This window comes from Pseudonaja textilis, chromosome 2 (assembly GCF_049901715.1).
Source record: "Pseudonaja textilis isolate UNSWEBS1 chromosome 2, rPseTex1.2, whole genome shotgun sequence".
Classification (NCBI taxonomy): domain Eukaryota; kingdom Metazoa; phylum Chordata; class Lepidosauria; order Squamata; family Elapidae; genus Pseudonaja; species Pseudonaja textilis.
In genome coordinates this window covers 104,005,819-104,016,632 of record NC_141991.1, presented here as the reverse complement: position 1 = coordinate 104,016,632, position 10,814 = coordinate 104,005,819, and positions in this window count along the sequence as shown.

Genomic DNA, 10,814 nt, shown 5'->3' with positions numbered 1-10,814 from the left:
AACATGGGCAAAGCCCAAGCAAGCTATGTACACACTTCCTACCCAGTGTCAACAAAGTCCACCTATTATTGCTTATCATTTCCTGTGAATGAAGCATAGCTATAGAATTCTTAAGAGGGTGGTGGCATGTTGCTATTGTTGAGATATTGTTCTATTATGGGCTTCACATGAAAACATTTATAGTTTTCTCTTCATAGTGCTTTAAAGCTAGACTTTTGAATAAAGTATTTCAAGGCATTTAAAGAAATTACATGTTCTTAGCCATAAACTATGAAGGCTTCAGTGCAGACAGATTTTAACTTTTATTATTTGGCACCAAGTTGAGTTCCCAAAGTCTGAATTTGGTTTAAATTAGGAGATTTAAAATTATTTATATGGTTTAATATTTTGAATTTATTCATCCTTTCCTCCACATTCAGATGACCTTGGCTCTTCTCAAAAAATGAAGTAGACCCACTAATACCTGAGTAGAAGACTACCAGGAAATGTCTGGGCTGTGGACTAAATTGAGAACTGAAAAAACGACAATAGTAAACCATTTCCATATAATTGTAAAAGAGTTACTATTCACAAAGTCACATAAAACTTGACTCTAATTCAGTTTAAAGAACTCAGAGTAACATATCTATCCTCTACCCCATTTTATCTTCACAATTGTGCTATAACTATAAAGGGCAGCTGCTTTACCAATACTTCCAGAAATTCAATTCTTCCCAGATACTAGAACATCTGTCCAGAAATTCAAACTGACAGCCACAATTCTGGGATCAAAGGAGTAGGGTTTCAATCACATGATCATAGCTGCCATATTGAATTTTCTATTACCACCCTACAGAAGCGGTGCACAAAAAGGCACCATTGGCAATTCTGCAATATGTTCACTGAATAATACTTACTGAATAATCCATGATCTGCAATTGAAAGAAATAGTTGTGCAGAAGACCTGAAAATTCTGTGTACATTTCAGGCACCCATGGAGCATATTTAATGGGAAGAAATCAATACTGTAGTCTTCTACATAACTTGCTGGAAGCAAAATGGGACCTGGAACTATATTTATATTACCACATTCTTGTTTGTGAGTAGTATATACCCCAGGTAGTTATCATTAATTTCAGAAAATGGTAAGTACAGAATTAATGCAATAGAACAGACGTTCATTCTAAGCTAAATGTCCTTATAGGTATTCCTGAAATGTATTCAAGCTTTCCTGAAGATCATTTTTAATAGCCACCCATAGCAAATCCTAAACTAACAAGTTCTTGTTTCTTATTATTTGAAAATCTGAGTTCTTCAATTCTGTTTAAAATATCCACTATACAAACTAATATTTGCTTCATTTCATGCCAAAATGCGAGATTCTATTTGTCTTTAAATCAGGGAGAAACTCTTTTTGAGTTTGTCAGTGAAAATGAAATTATGTATGCTAGAAGTAGAACAAATCAGCACAGAGAAATAATGAAAGTGGAAGCCACCAGCTTCAAGTGACAGAGTCAGGAGCCTTTGTCTTTAAGGATTTATTTCCACTCACATTAAAGAAGCAGAGATTGTATTTATTTCTCACAAAGGTTTCTGATGAAATGTTTCTCCACAAATTAATGGGGATCATTTAAAAAAAAACTAGAAGAACCTCTTTGGTTTGATTCAGTTTAAGCCCTGAGCAAATTCAGAAGTCTCTCACGCAATGTTTGATAAGATAGCCTCACAGAAGCAAACACACGCTCTGTTTTTGGTGGTACAGCTCCAAAAGTCTGAAGAACAACCAAAGACCTTAACCTGCTCTGGCTGAGCGAAGGTATTAATGAGTTTCTAAAAACATTCCCAATGGGATTTGCAGCTTTCCAGAGCTGTGCTCAACTGTGTTTTCAGAATTAGTAAATATGCCTGGAGGGATCATCCTTTCCCAACAGCATGTGTGAAATGGAATGTGCCACTTTGGCCTTGAGCCGGTCTTCCTGTAACAAGAGAATGACCAGGAATCTTGGCGTTGGGTAAGAGACAGAAAAAAGTAATCCTGGAGCTATACTCTCCAAAGCTAAATGTCCCATCCCTACACACTTCTATGACAATTCTTCCAGGCTCTGCACCACGAAAATGGTAAGTTAGATTTTTTTTTTGTCCTTACTGATTTCTTTCGCCTGTTATGATAGTGGTGCTGAGTTAAACTAAAGTCTTGAAAAAAGACCATGAGATGGTGAGAAGGTGGATTTTTGGAGGATCACAAAACTGGGTTGGTTCATTCAGGTGGTCTCCGAGAGGACATTTTCAACAGCACGGCCAATGCAAAGAGAATTAAATGGGCTTAATTAGAGACACGGTGATGTTGTATATTCCATAACTAGTTGTTATGGAAGCAAACCTTGAGTATAATAATGATCACCTATTATGAGTACATCCATGAGTCTGGATATAAATTAAGTATGGTAGGAGATGTATATCATGATGGTAGCTTTGGGGTTTCAAACCATCTGCCATTTGCCAGCTATAATATTGATTACTGCAGGAAATTGATTTAAAAGCAGCAATAGTAATTTGGACCTTGTGAAGTCAAAGGTTAAGTCTGAGAAAAGGGCCTATAGAAGGTGTCATCCCAAATAGTTTACCACACCTTAAAGAGTTGATGGACATAATTCTGTTTTGGATGTATATCACATACCTCCTTTAGGAGGTCCAATGTTTTTCTCCCCATAAACAACCCTATTAAGTAGAGTAAAAGGCCCGAAGTCACTCAGAAATTTTCTATTCTGAGAATAAACTTGAATCTGGGTCTCCCCAATCTTAATCCAACATGTTAACCACTATACCAGCCTGGGATCTGTCTTCCTGGGGACCAGTGTTTGGGCAAAAGGTTCCCAAAGGACAGGATGAAACTTAGGCATGCTTACTCCTTGTACATCAAAACAGCTGAAGGGTTTCTGTTACACAGCTGGTGAGTAATATGACAAGGCTGAAAAGTTTATGAAGAGAGAGAGGAGAAAAGAGTTAAAGGGAGAGCAAAAAGGCATATAGGGATTTAAATACACATGTACAAAATATACTAATCTAACAATTTTTTGCCTTATTTATTTAAAATATTTACACAGCTGCCCATCTTTTGGACAACTCTACTTCCTCCCTATTTATTATACATTTACACATATGTTGGGGAAAATACATGTCATCATCTAAGTAGATTGACTTGGTTTTTAACACACTTTCCTTTAAATGTTTTTTCCTTCCTTCCTTCCTTCCTTCCTTCCTTCCTTCCTTCCTTCCTTCCTTCCTTCCTTCCTTCCTTCCTTCCTTCCTTCCTTCCTTCCTTCCTTGAAACTGCCTGAATCCAAATTGCTCGGGGCAGCTCAAAGCCCAAATTTCTAGACATATTTCTTTACAATATCCAGATACCACTATTCAAATTGATTATATATCACCACCAGCAGTTATTTCCAGGTTCTTGAGGAAATTCTCTTAAGAAAAATGCCAGCCGTTTCTTTTTCCCATTAATATTTTTTTTCTTACCTCCTTTGAGAAAACATACCAGTGTAATTAGAGATAACAAATAAATGATGTGAGGTGGAGGAGCATCTTTTAATGCTGTTATTAATATAGAATGGACTGGACAGGTGATCTAAAAGGCCACTTCTAACTTGAGAATTTCAGTTCCCAAGCTTGTACAATTTAAAATATCAAGTCAACATTCAAAATCTAGGGTACAATTTGGCTGTTTTACAAAACTGCATTTGTATATTATTTCCCAGTGAAGATCAGTTGTTAATTTGGAAGAAAAGATACGATAACCAGGAGTGATAAATTGTAGGGACCGGTGGTGGTATTCTATCAGTTCGGCCCAGTTTTGCCAAGCCGGTAGCGGCAATTAGTAGCGGAGACCGAACCGGTTCTCTCCACTGCTCTTTTAACAACCAGTTCTGTGGGCATGGCTTAGTTGGTGGGTGTAGCTTACTGGTCATGTGATGTGGCCAACTCGATGTCACTCACATCACTGGGTGTGGCCAACTCGATGTCACTCACATCAAGGGGCGCTTCTCACCTGGCCTCTCATGATAGTGGGGATGCTGCAATGGTCGTAAGTGTGAAAAATGGTCATAAGTCACTTTTTTCAGTGCCATTGTAACTTTAACCAAAACACAAAAAGAGTATGTAAAGTCATGTTTCTAGCTAGCCAAGAAGCCTTGCTGATGTCACTCATCTTGGTTCCTTGTCATTAAAAGCTTTCTGGCAGCTCTGCTTCCTTATTCAATTATTTCTTCAAAATGCTAACTCCAACGGGAGTATTTTCTCCCAACAGCAGTGTAAAAGGCTTAAAACAACACTTCCTCTTTAAGAATGTACCAGCAAAGAAAAAAAAACCTCCTTCGGAGACAGTAAGTCTAGGCTATCTGCCAAGAATATAAGAAGGATGGAAAAAAACAAAAGGAGATTTCTTCCAACAACCGGTTCTCTGAACTGCTTAGAACATTAACAACCGGTTCTAGCGAATTGGTAAGAACCTGTAGAATCCCACCCCTGGAAATAACCAACCATTACAGCTACTTATCTTAGAATCAGTACTATTGAAGGATATCTAGGTGCATCTATCAGTATTTTAGCACCTTATTTGGAACTAACTAAAATCATAACCAAGAACAAAAATCATTCCAAATCATAGCCAAGAACTGCTGGAAACACAACACATTATGTTACTCCAATTCAGATGCTACTGGAAAATGAACCACAATGGGCAAAACATCTCTGTCTGACAGTGAGAAATAGCCCTAACTTTCCATCAGTCAAAGCTGATAAAGGGCATATCAAGCAACCAAGGACAGGGATTTAAAAGTACTCCCAATGTATGCAATTGCTTATACAAAACGTAAGTGCCGGCTCAATTATTGGACAAAGGGCCAGCTTAGCAGGATTCCAGTTCAACTCACTGGCTCTAATCCAACTAATTACTGAGTTCAGAAACAGACTCAGCAGCTACAGAGTCTCACTTGATTTAAATCAGGGGTGTCCAACTCAAGGCCCATGGGCTGGGGTCTTTAGATCTGGCCCACAGGGCTGACTGAGAATAGTGAAAGACTGATCCACAGTGCCTCTGCCAGCAAAAACAGTGCTTTGTTTTCAGATGCGAAGGCCTCCTTCAACCTTCTGACAGCAAAAACAGAGCTTGGGAGGGCCACATGTGGCCCTCCCAAGGTCCATTTTTGCTGGCAGAGTGCTTGGGCCACCACCAGCACATTGACATGAGTGATGTTGAGCTGGCCACACCCTCTGGCCACCTCCCCACCCTGAGATCAAACATGACCTTGATGCGGCCCTCAATGAAATCAAGTTTGACATCCCTGATTTAGATGATGCGAGGAAATAACATAAGGCACAATCGGCATATTGATAGCACCTCACTTCCGATTCTCCAGTGACTTCACCCAGCAATTTAATATTGATGTTGAAAAGCATGGGTGATGATATGAAGGATGCCACAGCATATATGCTACATACTGAAACATAATCAAGCACTTAAATGTGGATATACTGTATACCCCTTACACCCAATTTACAGGGCTAGTTTAGCAAAAGCTGATGAAGTTCAGGGAAAATCAACAAGATAGCTTTCATCCTATCTCTTTCCTAACTGAGGTCATCCATCAAGAGGACTAATGTAGTTCCTGTATCAGAACTGGATTTAACATGAACTGAAAGCAGTCTAGCCTTCGGTATTTATTGCATGACATTTCTCAAGTTATATTTTTTCTCTCCTGTAAGCTTTCAGGATAAAACTTTTTGCCTGTAGAACTGTGGTTTCCACATGTGGCAAGCCTCTGATAAATACAACTGAATGTCCTTCTTCCCCTGCAGATATCATTTAAGTGGCTCTAGTAGAGGCCAGGGTCTATTCAGAGCACTCCAAACTTCCTGATGCTTGAATAGGGCTTCTGTTTCTTCCAAACAACTTCTGGTAATCCAGGAAGGAACTTTGATTTAAACTGACTCTAAACACTTAGTTTCTACACCGGCACGTCAAACTGGTGGCCCACAAGCCGGATGAAGGTCACACCCACACCAGCTCCGTGAAGGGAAAAAATGTCATGATATGTCATGTGATGGCAACGTGACACAGCAAGTTTGACACCAGTGTTCTACGCCATGAAAATGTAGCCGTCGCTGTTCTACTAGTGAGATATAGATCTTAATGACCTCGATCCCATTTTTCACTATGTTGATATCATCCCTTAAGGGCTTCCAATTTCTTGGTATGCTTCCTACAGGACAGGCCATGTTGACTTCTAAGATCTTACAGCTGCTCATGATTATCCTCAAAGGCCCAAAGCACTTTCATCTTCTTAATCACACTTATCCTGCAGATGTTCTTCCCTATTTTTTCCTGTACTAACATGATATATCCTGCAAAGTATTTCCAACCCTTTCATATCTTCATTTTGAATTATTTCATTTGTCCCAAGCATGCAGAATAATAATTTTTACATTGTTTCTATTAAGTCTTGTACAATATATATATATATATATATATATATATATATATATATATATATATATATTCTTAATATATACATATATATATATATGTGTGTGTGTGTGTGTGTGTGTGTGTATGCATGTATTGCATGCATATTATATATATATATATATATATATATATATATATATATATATATATATATATATATATATATTATAATATATAATGTATTATAATACACACACACACAGACACACACAGACACACACATGTATATTACTGGGTTGAATTTTTCTATCAGTTTAAACACAGTACTCTCAGATACATTTACAGCACAATTAGATATGCAAAAGTGAGTGACCTATATATAATGGCTGTGAAATTTTGCTTTCCATATCTCAATTTAGCAAAGTTTATGAAAAGCCCCTCATACATTTTCATGATAAATGATAAATCGCGGTGGGGAATCAGTACAATAATCCATTGCATTTTAGCACTTCAAATGGAGATTCTAATTCTCTTTCAGGCTCCCAATTGTGATTTTTATATGAGTCTTATTAGACTAGATATTACTGCTGCTTAAATCTGGATTCTTTTCAGACAAAGGAAATGTGTCGTCTTCATTGTGAAAGAAGGAAAAGTATGTCAGGCTGTGGATATTGGGGGCAGTGGAGAGTGATGGAGAAGAAAATTATATAATTGCATGTCTGCATGCCTCAAAGCTTGAGTTCTAGCTCTTAAATAAATTTAGTCACTAGCATAGAACATGAAATAATAAGATGTCTTCTAATGCAACCACCGACTCAAGCAGAAAACCTTATACCATTCTGAACAAATGGCTGTCCAGTCTCTTTTTGAAAACCTTCAGTAATGGAGTACCCAAAGCTTCCAGAGGAAAGCCCTTCCACTAATTAATTGTTCTCACTTTCAGGAAATTTCTCTTTAATTCTAGGTCGAACTCCTTATTTATGATCTTCCACCCATTACATCGTGTCCTGCCCAAAGGTGCTTTGGGGAAGAGGTTGATCCCCTCTTCTCTATGACAGCTTCTCAAATATTAAAAGACTATTAGGCTTTTAATATTAGGCTATTATATCATCCCTAATCCCTCTGATCGTGAGCCTCCAGACTTCTTGTCATCTTTCCTACCCGCTAGCCCAGCATACAATTTCCCAACAGTATCATGTACACAAACTCAGGAACTATGCCTTGTAAATCTGGGTTTAATTTTTCTCTTAATGCTGTTTGTACATGGCTTCCAGCCCTCTCTCAGCCTGCTTCAGTGGGTTTGTAAATTCCCACTAATTTGCTCTGGCTTTGACAAACACCAGTCTACTTTCATATGTGAAATGGCCAGGTGAGTGGAAGAGTAAAGGTGCGCACTATAGCTGTCTTAGGTAGCAAGGCATCTTTGTCAAGTTGTGCTCCAACCTAAGAAGGAGCAGATAAAAATGGATAAAGTGAGATTCCTATATCATGTTTTGATTTCTTCAGTGTTTTTGTTTTCAGTCCAGAGGTGGTATTCAGCAGGTTCTGATCAGTTCTAGAGAACTGGTAGCAGAAAGTTTGAATAGTTCAGAGAAGCAGCAAACACCACCTCTGACTGGCCCTGTCCCCATCTATTCTCTGCCTCCTGAGTCCCAGCTGTTTGGCTGGGTCTTCTTTTGTTGCCCTGCACAGGAGAACAGAGCTGGAAAGCAGGTTAGCGGGGTGGGGAGGAAATGGGATTTTGCAGTAACCTTCTCCCAGGAGTGGGGAGGGAATGGAGATTTTACAATATCCTTCCGCTGACACGCCCACCAAGCCACACCACACCCACCAAGCCACACCACACCCACCAAGCCATGCCCACAGAACCTGTAGTAAAAATTTTTTGAATCCCACCATTGTTTCAATCCCATGAACTTATTTTTACTCCTCAAAATATTCAGTGATTTCTTGGTTTCTGGGTTATGAAAAAAAATCACTATTCTTAATGTAATGTAATGATGATATACAGGAAATAATTGAAATTCATTGTAAATAGTTTTTAGTGAAGAATTATGTAGGTCTTTGCTTGACTCTGGAAGACTCTCCTCGGAGTCAACATTATTTTAATATCAATATTTTCTTCCATAATCCTCATTTTGCAGAGTAGGACGTTAGCAACTCCAGAATACAATTGTAGATTTTAGTTTAGTTTAATTTAGTTGTTTTGTTTAGTTTAAATATTTGTTTGCTTATATTTCATAGTGAAAAGTTCAGAGAACGTGTGTTGTGAATTGAACATTGCATTTTCCCCCAGAATGGAAATAAATAGACAATTCTATGATGGAAAGTGCAGACCTTCCTGAAGTAGTTTTTTTTTTTTTTTTTTGCTTTCTAAAAAAATAGAAGGACATCCAAACCTATATAAGGTGTACTGTAGAGTATACCAGCTTAAGAAATAGCTTACTACTTCCACTTGCTCCATAAGGTAATCTGAAGTGGAGTAGTTCTTGCACGGGAAACTAAAACTCATATTACCCTTTTCTTTCAACACTTTCTTTCGCCGTTACAAGAGTAGACCTGGTCTCAGGACAATTTTGGATGCATCGCATTGACTGCATCTATTTTTAAGACTTCACCCAGTAATGTTCCTTTATGGACATTACTTTTGGGACCCATGCTTTTTGGGAGATCAATTACCTTTGCATCAGCACTTACCAGCTGGGAGACAGGCTGAGTACAGAAATAGGGTGTCAATGCCAAGTGGCTCCTATCCTCCATGTATGGCAATGAAATATATTTTCCATCTACCCTCATTAACGTTCTACTTGACCCTGTTAATCCATTGCAAGCTCTCTCTACCCCAGGCACAACAGTTTGAGCTTACCACAATGACTGTGCGGTGGAAAGATACTTTCAGCTATGAAACATCCACATTTTCTATTCACACTGCTTCTATCCAAAGTTGAATTACATGCCAGGGAATTTTAGAGATTAAAATTATCATAGCATCCCCAAAGATCATATATCTATCACTCCTTCCTCCCAGATGGCTCTTGTAACACGATTCAGTGTTTACAGACTCCCTTCTGTTCAAAGCATATACAGTAGTGGTTGGTTGTTGTTGTTGGGTTTTTTGCTATTTCGTGAGTGTTATTGTTGCTTAACCAATTAAGACATTTCCCTTTTCTCTCGTATTCATAGCAGTCAATAAAGCCAAAGGATCTTTTTAACTCTTTGTAGAATATATCATTACTTTATTACTTCATTCTTCTTTCAAAGAACTTAGGGCAGACATCGTTCAGCTACATCTTGGAAGCTGGCTGGCTGAAAGGGCAGTTGTCCCTAGATCACCCCACAAATTTCATGGTTGAGTGAAAAGGTGAATCCAAATCTCCTCTGCCTAAATTGAGTACTCTAAACAGCACCATTTTACCACCTGTTTAACTAAACAGCAGAATTTTACTGGGATCACCATATTCAGTAAAATATTTTAAGTGGCAATGTTTCTCTGTTAAGTGGACCGTAGTGTGTGGATTTTTTGAATTTAAAACATAAATAAGTATTAACTTATTTTATATTTTTCATTTATATAGTTATTATCCTTTATGACTGTAAGCTTCCCAGAGTTATCCTGAGGTAAGATGGGTGGACTATGATTTTTTTAAAAAAATAAATGAATAAATAAATAATAGAAATAAATAATTGTTCCTATTAAAGGCAGAGGAACATGCCTTACCTCGAGCAGGGGGCAACAAATTTAGTCACATATACCATTCTCATTTCTTGTATCTATTACTGTAATTTTTTTTTAACAGCCCTCCCAAGCTGCATTTTAGCTGGCAGAGGCACCGCAGGCTGATCCTTTGCTGTTTCCAGGGTGGCCCCACAGGCCAGATCTAAGTACCCTGCAGGCCGGATTCGGCCCACGGGCCTTGAGTTTGACACCCCTGGTCTAGTGGCTAAGGCACCAGGCTAGAAAGTTGGAAACCATGAGGTCAAGACCTGTATTAGCCATGAATGCCAAGTGGGCAGCCTTTGGGCCAATCATTCTTTCTCAGCCCAACCCACTTCACAGTGTTGCTGTTGTGGAGGAAAGAGGAGGAGGAAGTTGTGTTTGATATGTTTGCTGCCTTGAGTTATTTGTAAAATTGATGCAAAATAAATAAATACATAAATACATGAATGAATAAATATAATCCAACACTGAGAAAATGCCAAGAAATTAAGTTACTCCATATGAGTCTTTAATGCAAAGCAAAAGGCTACCGCTAACTGTAAAAATTGAAATACATCTGGCTAATCTCTAAATTTTTAGAATGTTTTGTTTTTATGTTGAAAAAGCAAGAATTTAAGATTCAAGGGTTGAAGAAAGATGATCAGAGGATTG